At 40.6% G+C, this 14899-nt stretch overlaps 1 long non-coding RNA gene across 1 annotated transcript in view; it reads right to left on the bottom strand.

The window, feature by feature from the left end:
- Positions 1-654: 654 nt before the first annotated feature.
- Positions 655-14899, bottom strand: part of LOC308073068 — a 126335-nt gene continuing 112090 nt past the window's right edge. Inside the window, exon 5 of the long non-coding RNA XR_013931893.1 lies at positions 655-14899. This exon is cut by the window's right edge and continues 17932 nt beyond it. This is a non-coding gene — a long non-coding RNA (uncharacterized lncRNA).

Genomic DNA, 14899 nt, shown 5'->3' with positions numbered 1-14899 from the left:
GGTGCATGGGAATTGGACGTACTACACCCAATATTGCTAATGACAGATTAATTCTCTGCAGATCACTCTGGGAATTGTACATTTATATCCAAGGGCAGAATTCAACCCAAGAAAAACTCAGCTCTCGGTGATGTGCCCCCAAAGAATCACACGTATTTAATAATAGGAACAGAAAACCAACTTCCTTGCAAAGCATCATTCAAACTAAATGGCAGAAAAGTTCCATTTAGGACAGGGAGAATTAAGCTTTAGGCATAGTAAAGTAGATGTGCACATAAGCTACTCAGACCTTATCAGATGAGCCCTTTAAAAGCTCACATGAAAGTAATGAGATGTATACAGTAGCCTTGAGTCAAACTGGGTTTCAGGAGCCAACAAGTGTATGTCATATGAGATAGAAAATGAGATCATGGCAGTTGCTCTCAGGCATTTATCTCAACACCTCTTTGTGCCTACAGATCCCGAGCAGTGGAAAACCAGGAGGTTTTTGGCATTAGGGGTGGTGCAGAGCCAGGTCCTCTACTTTCCCACATTAGCAAATGGAGCAAAGTACCAGGCAGAATTTCCAAATGGTTCCTGCTTAGCTATTAAAATAAACAGTCACATTTTCAAAAGAGCTCAGAAGAATACTAGTTGCCATTGGTTTCTGAACTCTTTTTTTTTTTTTTTTTTTTAATTTTTATTTTTATCCAGCCTCTTAAATTTCCCATTACCAACTAGTGATTCTGGGTGGTAAAACCAAAGACCTGATGAAAAGATGGAATTTTTCAGAATTGAAAATATTGAAATTGAAATACTGAAAATATGACCCCTTAAAATTGTTTTTTAGTTATCCCTCAAAAATATGGTTGTACCAAAGAACTGGTTCCTTTGAAAAAATGTAAACTTTCTCCTACATATATGTACATAAGAGAAATTAAATATATACGGTGGTTGTGAATACAGTACCTACAAGGAAACCAAATAAAATAAAGTGATGGCATTTGAATGCCTTTCGTGTATTGCAGGTACTTTGGCAAGTAACTTACCCACAAACAGCAATGATCAGTTATCCTTAGAACAGAGTAGCATATTAACATATGAATATACACAATAAGAAATCTCATTTCTTGCACAATAAAGAATTAAATAAAACTGGGTACCACCAATGCTTTTTCTTTAGTTTCATACAGACAATAGGGACAGTATTATTGTTCAAGGAAAGTTTACTTATTTTTCCCTTTTTTGAAAACTCTGATAAATTTGTCAAACTACTTGAAAGTTCCAACGCATTTTTCCAGAAAACAGGAATTCATCAATGTCTTTACTCTTGCTACCATAAAATCATGACAGAAAGAAAGGCTCTCTTTCATGCCTATTTTATCAGATACTAGAGCTACAAACCCTGATTTTCAAACAGGATAAGGTAAAATACATTTTAGACATTTCACCCGTTAGCTGACAAAATGCAAAATCCATTGCATAAATTAGACAAGGAGTTTTCAGCTTGTATTTCAGATATATTTTGAAGCCCACAGGCCACTCCAAAGGAATCTACACAGGAATCTGGCAACCAGATTTAATTTAAGGCTACCAGATCTACAAGAAAAGCTCCCTTAATTAAAAAACCTTCTCAGCCACATGATACCAGCTCAGAGCATGAGTGTGTAAGGTGCAAACAATTGAGAAAAAAGTCCTGATATTATATAAATGCATATAGAGCTACAAAATAATAAGACACAGGCAGTTTAATCAGAAGTTCAGTAATTTTCAAGATTCTGGCCAAATCAGTGGGATGTGATTCAGACTCTAGATACTAACTACTTAAGACTGGGATTATTTTTGTGACAAGGACAGAATAAAAACGTATTTCTTTCTACTACTTTGCTTACTGACATGAGACAGCACACTAGCTGCTTCATTTCTGCCCTTATTGTCCTTATTGTAAATTAGAGCCTTGGCTCGCAAAATACAGAGAAAAGCACAGTTCTTATTTCAAAAGCTCCCTCTAGCTTTTCCCAACTGTTTGTTACCAGAATTTTCCTGATGATCTGCTAGAAAAAGCAGCTTAGAGTCAAAGGTGGTCTCATCAGTCTTAGAGAAACACAGGCACATATTGTATAACCAATTTCAAGTAGGTTTTTAATTTGTAAAAGCCACACAGTTAAGACGACATTAAAAACCCACCCCCTTCTTTTGATTCAAGATCAAAGAGATTTTTAGAAAAGTGACATAACCCTTAGATGTCCCAGAAAACCACATTTGCCACAATTAACCAGCCTCAGTCTCCAAGCTTCATACACACAGAGGAGCTGGAACAGTGTGTTCGGAGCAGCGAGGTTTTTATTGCAGTTGTGGGCACATTTGGAATAAACAAGCACAGGTCAAGCTCCCCACGGCTTTGTTCCAGCCTACGACAACCAGGGGCAGACGGTCAAAGGGAGCCCGAAACAACCGATCTGGGATTGCATCACCAGGTCTTCGAGGCAGTGTAAATCAGCATAGCTCTACCGAACCCGCTGCGGTCTCATTGATTCATACCAGCGAGCATCCGATCCATCAGTTCCAAACACGGTGGAGGCCAGTGACACTGCGCAGGTGAAGTGCTCAGCTGCATGTGATACAAATACTTCTTTTCACCCAGGGACAAACTAACGACTGATGACTGCCCTGAGGTCTGAGATAGTGGAAGCAGAAATAAATATGAGAAAATGACTGGGATCCTATAGAAAGAGAAATTAAGGGACGAGCTAGGATCTACATGCAATCTACCCCAGAGTACTTTCAGCCAGAAGGCTACATCAGAAATTCTGCATACAGTGCCTTCAATAAAACTTAATCTAAGATGGTTGAACTAGGCACCTGATTTCAGAGATGCCTAAGGTTTACTTGGTCTTTACCATAAAACTGTTACAGGAGAAAGAAGATGCCACCACATCTTCCAGAAAAGTGAAATGAGAAACCCATCAACTACACAGCACTTAAGTAAACAGATGATGAGAAGTCATCTTCCATGAACATGGATAACTCCTGTGAGAGAAAAGGTAATGCTTTAACATTACCTTCACTTGACAATAAAACAGTTTGCAGTAGATTACCCAACACTGTTGTGTTTAAAACACAAAGGATGGCTTTAGCCACAACGGCAGCATGTCAGCAGAATACGAGAAGACACCGCAAGAGTGGAAAAGGTACATAATATGAATGCACACCTAGCATTGCCCATGGCTTCTCAGGCAAACCAGCACAACAAACGGTACCCAGGCTGAACCCCATCACACCCAGCACACAGGGAGAGCGTGCATGTGAGAATATGTCACAGAGATCGGCCCTGATGTTGCCCGTGCAAAGTGGGCAGGAGCCTTGCTCCTACTGATAATTCCCTTTTATATTCTGGTGTAGAGCACGTGTTTTTATAGCATGAATGCCGAAGTCCAGTGCCACTTTCATGGCTACTTAGGAAGCATATACATAATCCTCTATAGTACCCCTCTGCTCCTCCAGCACATACATTACTTACTATAGATATTAAATCAAATAAAGACATATGAATTCCAGCAGGTGCTACTGCCTACTTTACCGCCACCCAGGGATTGGACTAGAAACACAGATACCTTTGGAAGTAAATGGAAATGAGGGGGAATTTCAGTCATTTTGCAGATCATCATCAGAGGAACTATGGCCCACATCTTGTGAAATGCAGATATATGTAAGTAGTAAATATTGCACAATCTTCTGTATTCTTTTTATATATTTTAACCTCATCCCATCTTCACGCACATTTTCAGAGATCTAAGATTTCCCAGCATTAAAGTCCTCTGTGTGCTATAGGAAGGGATAAAAAGACACATTATAAGTTTAAAAACTGAGAATTTCATGGCAGAGTTAAAATTGTCACTAAGGGCACACCAGAAAGAATTACTGATTTTTCAGACTGCTCTAACATCAAAGGATTAAATAAGAAAACCAAAGTCTTTTATAAACTCAAGCGAACATACAGACAATGTCAAAGCTATTTGGTCACAAATTGGAGCCATCATTTTCACTTTGAAGGCTTGCACAAGAAGCTATTCTGCACTGGAACTGCCACAAAAATTGAATGGAGAAAATGAATGGGACAAGGGAAATATGGACTTACGGTTCTGAAACAGTGTAAAGTGCTATGTAGAAGCAATATTTATATGAGACACCAGAATGCTAAAGACTTTACTGTTGCCCATCACTGACTGTGATATATGGGCTGCAGCTGTCATACATACAGAAGGACAAACCTGAATCGGATTGTCCTCTGTAGAATGAAACTGTCTGTCCCTTAAGGGAAATCATAGCTCCTCCTCATTATCACCAGGATAATGGGTGATCCCATAAAGTGATCCCAAACTCCTCTTTGCTCAGTGTTCCTGTGTATAGGGGTGGCTACGCATGGACAGCGGACAGGGTCCATCACCTAACAGAGCTGGGAAAAAAGCAGCAATTACAAAAGCCCCAAGTCCATATTCTGCAATATGCAGAGAACCAAAACCAAACTGAGCAGTGGGTCAACAATCAAAGCAAATGAGACAGCCTCAGTTCTTCTTGACTTTGTAAACAGTTCTAATTAGAGGTTTGCATAAAGACCACCCGCCTGCCAAAATTCAGCGGGCTGACTTGGAAGCAAAGCTCTGAGATGCCTAGCTGGCCCAGTCAGACCTTCAGCTTCTGCAGGATGACCTGTATCAGCAACCTCCACCCATATTTCTCAGTCTTCATATGCATTCATAGCATATTACATGGGTTTGCCCCAGTATGTTACACTTGGTGCTGCAATTATTTACAATAACTCATAATCACGAAGATGGCAAAAGCTCTGATAGAAGTGAGGAGGTGGAAGAGGACACTCCTTTGAGTTCAATAGAACTGATAAGCATCAGCCGTTAGGAATGGAATGGGCCATCAGCAGGGGTAAGTGGTCATGAATCTATGCCACTTGACACCAAAACTTCATAGCAAACCCGTCTGTACACACACACACACACAAATGGCCAAGAAATTCTTTCAAAACTAGAGAAAGCAGTGGGTCCACGTAACTATGTTCCCTAGAAGTCTCCCAGCATTGGCCTTTAAATGAATCCCTGTCTGAAATCATTTGTTGCACGTACATATTTCCATTTTCCTTGAGATTTCAAAAGAGTTGGCATTGTTAACTTAGAATATTGCTAGTTAATTGTTGGTGAGAAAAGACAAATTATGAGCAGGGGAACTGTTCTGGGAGGATTTAGTGTATTTGAATAATTTAGACCCCTGCCGTTAATGTGACAGGATTGTTTTTCTCTTGCAGTAGCCTGCTGCTACAAGAATTAAAACTGTCGTGGCAGGCTACAGCTTGGGCTAGGCCTTAGTAATGAGCTTTATCACTCAATAAATGATTTTATGCAGCAAATTAAACTGTAAATTTGGTTTAGGTGGTAAATATTTAGAGAATAGAGATATCCAGCTAATGAGGACGACTGGGTGGGGAAAAAATGTTATGCAAATGTCAATCCTTTAAATCTTTGGTAGACTAAAGCTTTGCAGAAAGTTTACTGCTACTGCCTTCTTTTTTTTCCCTTTTCCCTCCTTTTTAAACAGCAAGGGAACACTATCTCAGCTGTATTTACAGATGCTAGAGAAGGAGGGAAAGACTTCTGCAGGGCACCGTGCGAGCCACAGTTCCACAGGCTCATTTGGCTCTCAGACCGAAGCATCAAATGGCCTCATGTCAGAACCACTTGTGCAAAAGAGACATCACACGTGCTGGATTCACAGTGCACAAGTACAGCAACTTTGATACCAGGTGAGTTCCCAAGGGCAAGTGGGACGCTTACAACTTGCTCCTGGCTCTAGTCACTACCTCTGAACAGCGCTTAAATGAAAAGATCTGTTTGGTCTTCAACTTGCAGCGAGAGAGAGCAGCAGCAATCAGCAGAGGTAACCAGTTTAAAATGCTCCCCTTTCAAACAGGAGACTAGTTCTGCCAAGATGACCTTTCAGCTCTGGGGCTTACTTCTCCCTTCTGGCTAACCCAAACCCCACACGACTCTGTGGCCCACCCTTGAGGGCATGTACACGGAAAGGGACTCTGAGAACATCAATCCATCAACAGGAGGAACATGGTTTTAAAAGGCACATCCGGATTAACATGGATGAAAGTGCCCTGAACATAAGTTGCACTTGTTCAAAGGTCAGGTGATTAGCTATATGCCATTTCCAAAGCAGACAGGGAAACACAGTCTACTGAAAAGCTGGTTTCCAGGATGAGTCCTTGACTTCCAGCTATGCTCCAAGGACTAATCTTTCTCTAGGGAAGGTCTGGAAAAGTTATTACTCTTGGCAAGGGCACTTCACACCAAGATGAAAATTTTTGCATGTAGATTTTTTACTATGGCCAAAAAATCAGCTTTCAGAGGAAAAAAGTATGGGGAAAAATGTCAGTCAGCTCCACGAAGAATTGCTGGAACTCATCCTAAAGCTAGGAGTGTTAACCTTGCTGTCCTTTATCAGTTTCTAACAGTAGTAGCATTTATTATTATTATTATTATTTCTGCTGGATCTGTTATTCTATACTTTCTGACAAAGAAAATATATGCAGCCCCAATGGAATCTGTGAAATAATGACTTTATTTATGCCTTCCAGGTGACACTGCCAGATGGTAAAATCTCAGGCAAACAAAGCCAGAAGTGCCTATGCACTATGCAGGGCTAACACAAAACCTACTCCAAGAGGGGGAAACCATCTCCTTTCATGAGAACCACAAGGCAACCAAGAATTGATGCCAGAAACTCCATGCTGAGCTGGTTCCAGGCTCAGACACAGTGCAGTTCTCTGTGACAACACACCGAGAAACCCCCAACTATCGCAGAGCCCCCAGGCATGCCCCCGCACTGAGGGAGCTCCTTGCTGGTGCTCAGGTCAAGGTTAGCCTTGACATTTTAGAAACCAGCTGATAAGGCACAGAGCAATTCCACCAAAGCAGTGGACTGCACAAGGCTTTAAAGCAAAATTTAGAAAAGGACACAGTTACATATTGAAAGGAAATTGAGCCACAGAATATCCTAGTAAAACTCGGTCGGACCCACACATTGTACAGTCCAAACAATATGCTATTAAGTGCAATAAATCCGAACAGCACCCTGGAGATTTGTTTGGAAGATCAGAATATATATTGTGGATATAGTATGGAAGGCTGTTTTTAACATGAAATCTATTCAATTGCAAGCTGTTGATGTTAACTGTTTCTGGAAAGACCCAATATACTAATGCAGTTTATTTTCATGGCAGAGTATGAAACTTCATGTATTACCTTCTCCATGCCTTTCTTTGATTAGATTGCCTCAGTTTAATTACTAAATTCTATTAAAGGACTTTCAGCACAGATGTAATTTCATGCAGGTGTTACCTGGTGTAATGAAACCAGATGTTCCCATCAGAATAGGGCTCCCTCATTTGAGATGTGGGTGCTTCAACAGCCTGATTTGTATATCCATCAGTTCAAACTGGAAAAAAACCCAGGTGGTTGGGGTTCTGAAGCAAGATCAGATTTTGAGTACAGAATGGATTGTGCCACCTGTTCTCTCCTGTTAAACAGAAAAGTCTTCCATTTGTACGTAACTTTACTCTTAAATACTTTCACCTATTGTTCCTATTTTGATCAATCCTGCAGGCTGGCCTCTTTTGCAAAGCATTTAGGAGCTTGATGGACAGAGGCACAGACTTCCACATGGAAAAGGCAAGCCTGTTCTGCAATGAGCACAATCTTTTTATTGATATTTTTATCCTCATGTACCTTATATAATCTAGAAAGCTTTCTAACCAGTTTCTACAACAGACTTGAAAGATGTTGGCTGGTTATGAAATGAAACAAAATTTATTTATTGAGGTATATCAGTAGCAATTGAATAAAAAAAACCCAAAACCTCAAAACTCTTGTTTTCAAATAACTGCATAACTTTTCTATATCCACAGGTTTCTACAGGGAACCTAGTAGGAAGTTATTCTCTAGATGGTTTTAAAGGTGATACTATGGCACAGATGAGGGAGAGTAGTGAGCAGTCACAAGGATGTTCATAAGAATTACACGATCAGATCCGTCCCTTATTAGCTCACAGGTTTGGGGCATGCAGTTCACTTTTCCTGTTATAAAAGCCAGTAAATTATATTAAGCTTGTCACCATTGTAAATATAAAAGAAGTAAATACTCCCTGCATGAGAGGTTTCATGGAAATGAACTTCTTGCATTTGGTTTCTCACAAGTTTCCTTAGCAACACTGCCTCCTCATTTTCCATCACACACATAATCATTAGCACTGTTTACTTTTATTTTCACTATTGTAAAATCTGACTGGCCAAATGACAGACCAAAGGCTTAAACTGACAGAGAGAAGCGCCACTGAGCCACAACACAGAGAGAAGAATCAAGGCCATATGATGCCTAAGCTGATAACAGTTCTGGAGTAGTATCTTTTAACACCCAAATTCTGAACTGCTTTTCTGATTAACCCAGTTCATCAAATGCACCATGGTCAGAGAATTCACTACACATCAGCTGGCACAGTCCGACACTGGGGGAAAGACTCTCACCACCACGCAGAGGGTAAAACCAGGGGAATCTGCACAGAAAGTCTTTGCTGGTTCCAAACCGCCACAAAAGAGTTGTGATGAAATGTTCACATTTCAACCCAAAAGGAGCAAATCCAGCCCCAGCTGGCAGGGTAAGTGACTCCAAGTGGCAGTTCCAACACGAGCCTGAGTCAGAACCTCTTCACATTTCTCCCCATTGTTCTGTCAAGCCCTGATGCTGCACAGATGACACCAGCCCAACCCCGGGACTCGAGCTCATGGGACTGCAAAGCTCCGAACAATGAAGAACGAAGGGCCTGTGGGCATTAACAGAAAGTTCACAAATAACAGCTAACAAGCAGTGGCAAAAAAGGCTTGCCAAGCAGACAGCTCAGAATGACCAAGACACTTATTCTTTGGGTTAGTTCTTTTAATATTAAAAACAAACAAACAGAGAAGATCAAAATATTCATAAATTACGCTGCTCTCCCCTCCTCTTCCATCTGTATTCTCACACTAAGCTTTAATCCTTTTGTTAAGCAGACATGCCTTTGGTAGGCACATGGACACAGAGTTTTCAAGGTGGGGTCCTGAACCACAGGATGGCATGCAGCAAATACACAGATGGCACAAGCATGCACAAGTGCACACGCATGCATACACACACAAAGATATTTTAAATTAATAGCCTCCAAATCTCTGTCTTTACGATTGTCTTTTTGAACAAATTCATTTATATTTTGTGTTGTTTTCAGGTTTATTTAGGGGGGGTTGAGGAAAAGGAAGATATAGGCTAGTCAACTAAGCTACTGTCTGCCCTCATTATTTCAATTCAGGGGCTGACAGTACAAGACTTAATATCACAATAAAGCAAAACTGGTGTCAGCAAAAAAAAAAGTTTCGATGACACACTGATATGGAACACTATGATACACTGGTAAAAACTATGTGAAAACCAGAAACACATAAGACTGCAATTTAATCTTTTTATTTGAAATATAAATATTGTTACTATCAAGCTTGACAGTATAGAAAATGTGTGCCCTGCAGCCTTCTGACAAAACAAAATTTATATTTAAAACTTCCTGAAATAATGCCTTTCATATGTGGAGTTTTGTCACATTGCAGTGGCTCTGAGCCTACCTTATGGTCCTGCACCTTTAATTATTTTATGCCTAGAAGACACATTTTAAATAGAAGAGGCGGGTTACAAGAGTTTTGACAGCTGTGGATGATTAAAATACTGACAACATGCACTATATAAAATTCCCTGGGGTTTTAGCTGGGTACTCACACAAAAGTTAGCGATTAGATTCCCTCCCCCCACTGCCAAATCCCACCAGCATGAAATGTTCGTTCCACCGGCCTGTTACCCCCTCCTCTTTAGGCAATGCAAACCTTTTCCTTTCTTTTTTTTTTTTTTTTTTTTTTTTTTTTTAATATCTCAAGGCCACATACTTGAAAATTGGTCAACAAATTTGATTTAGTAATCTGTTCCCATTTAACAAATATGCAGCCAGGTTCCATGACCAGCTGTTCTATATCACTGCGTGAATGGAGGGAAGGGAAACCGCTTAAAATGAATGAATAGTTTTAGGTTATGTTTTCACTCCCCCTGCTTTGCAAGAGTGTTAGCTTGTGCTAATTTTCTGGCCTCTTGACCTACATGTTTGGGTTGTGCAAAATATTATATTATGAGGGAAAAAGAGTGCTCCCCAGTTCAGAAGAAAAAAAAAAAAAAGTGAAGTACATTCTTAACCTTAACTCTGCTCACTGCCTCCTGACTTTGTGGGCTTGAGTTAGGGACATATTTATGTACTTTGGTTAAACTGGGACTCTACCCTTCAAGTTCTTAAAATTAAAAGCTGCATATGAAATAACATTAATTACACTGGCTTTGAGTTGTGGCTACGATAACTATATCAGCTTGTCCCTCCCTTTATTACACCACTGGCTAAGGAGTCAATGAAATCACAGAAGAAGCAAATCACCTCCAAAAATATATGAGCAATTACAGAGTCAGACTATCTGGATGTGGGTCGTAAGCTATTGTCTATTTTTACTATTTTTAATTCATTTTAATTTGTTTAGACACTTTAAACTGCAAGAAAAGACAAAGAAGGAAATCTTATCACCCAAAGAGCAGATTTATAATTTGGACGTTCCTTTCCACCCCAGAAGAGATGTGTGTGAGAATGCAAAGATGGATTTGGGATAAAGCAGTTTCCACACCAATGGTGGGAAAGCATATCCCCCTTATGTCTCATGAAGCTCCCTGGCAGAGGGGAAGATTAAGGATGGACGGGAAGGAACAAACTCAGTGTTCTAAACAAAGCAGAAATATCCAGAGATACTTGCAAGCCAGGAAGCAGGAGCAACACCAAGGCTGATATCACGGAAAATGCAGAAAGACACCCCCAAGTGCCATACAGCATCAGGGGCAGGGGGTACAAAATCTCATCATCAAAAACTTAAATACTTACAATTCTGCTAAATCTTTCCGAGCAGCTGTTTCACCAAAATCAATACACTTTGTGATACCAAACACAGTCTTTGCCAAGCAGCAACCAAAGAAACTTTGATTCTTAATTTGTGTAATAGGACACATGAATTTATTTCCTCTGGATGCAATAACAACTTCCCTGTTGACTTCCATTCCTGCATCCTACCACCTAGTGACATCTCAGTGAATCCAGGGGAGGGCTGGGCAGGAGCAACACCCTGCTCCGCTGTCCATGTGCTCGCCCCACCAGCACCCCACCACAAGAAGCCCTGGCCGAGTCCAGCCTCTGCTGCCCTGCACGCCCGGGTGGGAGGAGAAATGGGTTCAGCTCCTGCTTTGGGCAAGAAGACAACCAGGTCTGTGGCACGCAGGATGCAGCACACCCACCCTGTAATCTAGATGCAGCTGTTGACACCACTGTAATAAAAAACGTGCATTTTGGCGTTCAGGGAATCTCTAACAGGAGATTTTTTGGTTCCTTGGGGGCAGCAGAAAGCGACTTTGCTGTACAGGAGGCTGCGGGAGTTCAGTTTTCAAGCACCCACTCTTTCACAAGGCACAGGGTATACTTGCAACTATGTAATCTTTTTCTTTGTTAATGATTATGTATATAATTTTGATAGTAGAGCTGTGTAGGCTGTGTAGATTTAATAACTCTGATATTAACAAAGACAGGGGAAGGGCAAGGTTCTCACAGTGCAGTGCAAGTTACTGAAGCAGAAGTAAAATTGTGGAAACAGGAGCCAAAAGTATTGAATTATTTGATTAAAGAAGTACAAGGACATAATAAAAATTTATCAAATGCTCCTATTATGTTTGGCCACGGTACAAAACACTCCTTTTAATTTTCAGTATTTGTAAACAGAATGTTGGATAGCTTTTTCTCTATTAGAAATAAGGGAAGACTTTTCCTTCCTTGAAAAATCAGAAACCCACTGGTTACATATTACGGGAATGAGCCACCACAATGGAATTTCATACAACGGTACCTCACGTCCTAGGAAAACATCACTTACAGTAAAGTGTATTTGGAAAAGGATGCCCCTAAACAAGTGCCTTCAGCCAAGTGCCCTGAGGATTTCAAAGTGCATCAGACAAGCAAACAGGGCCTTCTTCCTTTCTGTTCCTTCCCCATGTAAAAAAAAAAAAAAAAAAAAAATAGTTCTGAAGGCAACTTATCTAAAAATTGAAAAACACATAGGTTATCAGAGTGGCAGTGGTCACTGAAATCATCAAGTGGCAAGTGGCCACTTGAAACCAACCTTCAAGCCAGTGAGAAATAAGCCAAGGATTCAGTGGCAAGGAACCAGTTGTGCAAAAGACAGGCATCTACACACCCTACTTATGTTGTCTACAGTGTGCTGCTGGAAAAGCTGTAAGCAGGGAAGATGGGTGCTCCTCCAGCCCCTTTCCACCACTCCGTCATCCCTGTGCAATCAGCAGCATCTGCTCGCTTCTAGATCATCATCCTGAGACAAGTGACGTTGGCAATGGCTGCCCTTCAGCTAGCCAGCACCTACCTGCAAGCCGAATTCCCCAGGGGCTCGGGGATATCTGCACGAAGTGCCTGAGACTATCAGGAATTTGGGAGCATGTCTTTTTAGAAAAATAATCAGGGAATATATAAAGCATTCCCATCACCCCACCCTTGGGAAAATCACTTATTAAAAATGCCGGAATGCAATCTGTGTCAAAGGAGACATTACATCAGTTGCTTGCCTGCCTGCTTTTTGTTGTTGTTCGAGTCCTCAGTAAAGCAAAAGAATGAAATACATAACCTGGTGTCCTTGTCTTCAAACTTTCATTGTTATATATAGGATATTGCTGAGTATTTTATGGCTGCTGCTGTTTCCTCAATAGCAACTACCCAATACAGATGTTGAAGCACTGGTCTGTAAAACACAGTGTCTATTAGAGCAGTTAAGCCACACAACTCAGCTCTTTTAGCTTCCCAGTTCGTTACATATATCATGCTGTACGTTATTGGTTGAATCATCACTTTCCAGCTGATTTTGGATTTTCACAATGCACAGCTTCTAATGTGCACGCTGATCTGTTCAGGGATCGTCTCTCACCTTTCTTCGCACAAGCAGTTACAGCTTAGTATTTTTGTACCCAATTACGAAGAAAGATGAGAATGAAATGGCGAATAAAAAAGTGACAGGTAGAATTACAGAACAAAATGGTATTGTATGCTGGCGTGATGCTAATTGGTTTTCTTAACTGTTTACAGTCTGTGGTACAGCACAAACTAACCCAATGGAAGTGGTCTGCCAGCCGTTTTAGATGTGTTTCCAGTCAATTTAATTTACTTAGCGGCAGCTGTAACACATTTTGGCTGCTGAGGATCTCAACAGATACACCAAGGATGACCTTTATGGCACACAAAAAAGGGGGAATTAAAAGAGGAAACAAATGCTTTTATTAAAACAAATGTGAGATGTTTTGGATTAGGTGAGGTCTCCTTTTTTTTACCTTGCAAAAGTGGCAATATTTAACTGTTTAAGTAGATGAGCTAAAAGTTCAGCACTCCTGAGCTCCACCATTACAAATAATTTATACCTCCTCTCATGTGCTTCTGCTGATTGTTATTGATAGAACTTTTAAAGTCAGCTCAGCTGAGACTGCAGGCAGGTCACTGCCAATGAGCAAGTGGCAATGAGACCAGCCAGGTGACAGCACACCAAAGGAATACCCTACCGCTGAGTAATCCCTCAGTACACATTGCCTGGGTGTGATCCTGAGAACACCTAAAGACTCGCCAAGAGTGATCAAGAACGGTTAAAATCTCTGTGCACCAAAAATGATGATACTAACATCATTCTGCTGTTGGTCGTGGGGAGGGGGGGTGAGAGCAGCAGCGTCCCGTCTGTCCAAAAGACCAAGTGTGCTTTACAGCTCTAGTGTCCCAAATCTGAGTGCATACATCACTCCCATCTGCTAAGAACACTGGACATCTAAACAGGTATTTGAAACAGTACTTTCACCACAAGCATCAACGCAGTTTACACATACACTTTATAGAAATGCAGGTGCTCACTCCTGAAAACGTGGATTGTGTATGGCAGAGGCACGACAAAAAGGAATTAACTAATGCCCCTTGGCTTTCAGCGACAACTGAGCCTAGAGACCAGCCTCTGTTGCTTTTGTATTTCTCTTTATCAGTGCTAAAAGTGATGGAAGGTGAGGAGGCAGGGGAAGAAAGAATAAACTTTTAAGTGACCTCAGACACATAACCAGATCTTCGGTTTGGGCTTCAGAAGCAAGGTGGGTAATAATCTCAATACCAGCATTTTCTTTGGAGGATCACTTTATGAAATAACAGCCATAAAACTGATAGTAACTATCACCTTCTTTGGAACTTGGTGAAACCCATTCAAATCTGAAAGTGCGCTGATTTCAAATTTGAAAGCCAAGTGCTGTAGAAAAGTAAGGTACATTCAAAACTGACCACTTTGGGCTTAATTTATGTTCCAAACTACAGTTTTTGGGATCTGTACATTAGCTGTCTATATATTTTTACATATTTCTACGAAAAATGGTCCTCAGAAGATGATGAATAGCATGCCTTACCAGAAAATATATGACAGGTTCTAAAAATGGTATATTTTTAAATTGGTATAGATATTTATACTTGCTCTGATCCTCTGAGATGTATATTGAAATTTGTAATATAAACAGCAAAGGGCATTCCAAGACAAGCAAATTAAAATGAATTCTGCATCGTTCTCTCCTGTCCTATTATTATAAGTTCTCAGGAGGCCTACAAAAATTTGCATGTGAACTAAAACTGTATGTGAGTTTAGTAGAAGTTACTTCGCAAACCCTAATCTTTTATTAGA

Source organism: Falco punctatus (genome assembly GCF_963210335.1).
Source record: "Falco punctatus genome assembly, chromosome: 14".
NCBI lineage: Eukaryota > Metazoa > Chordata > Aves > Falconiformes > Falconidae > Falco > Falco punctatus.
This window is presented reverse-complemented; position numbering and strand designations above follow the sequence as displayed.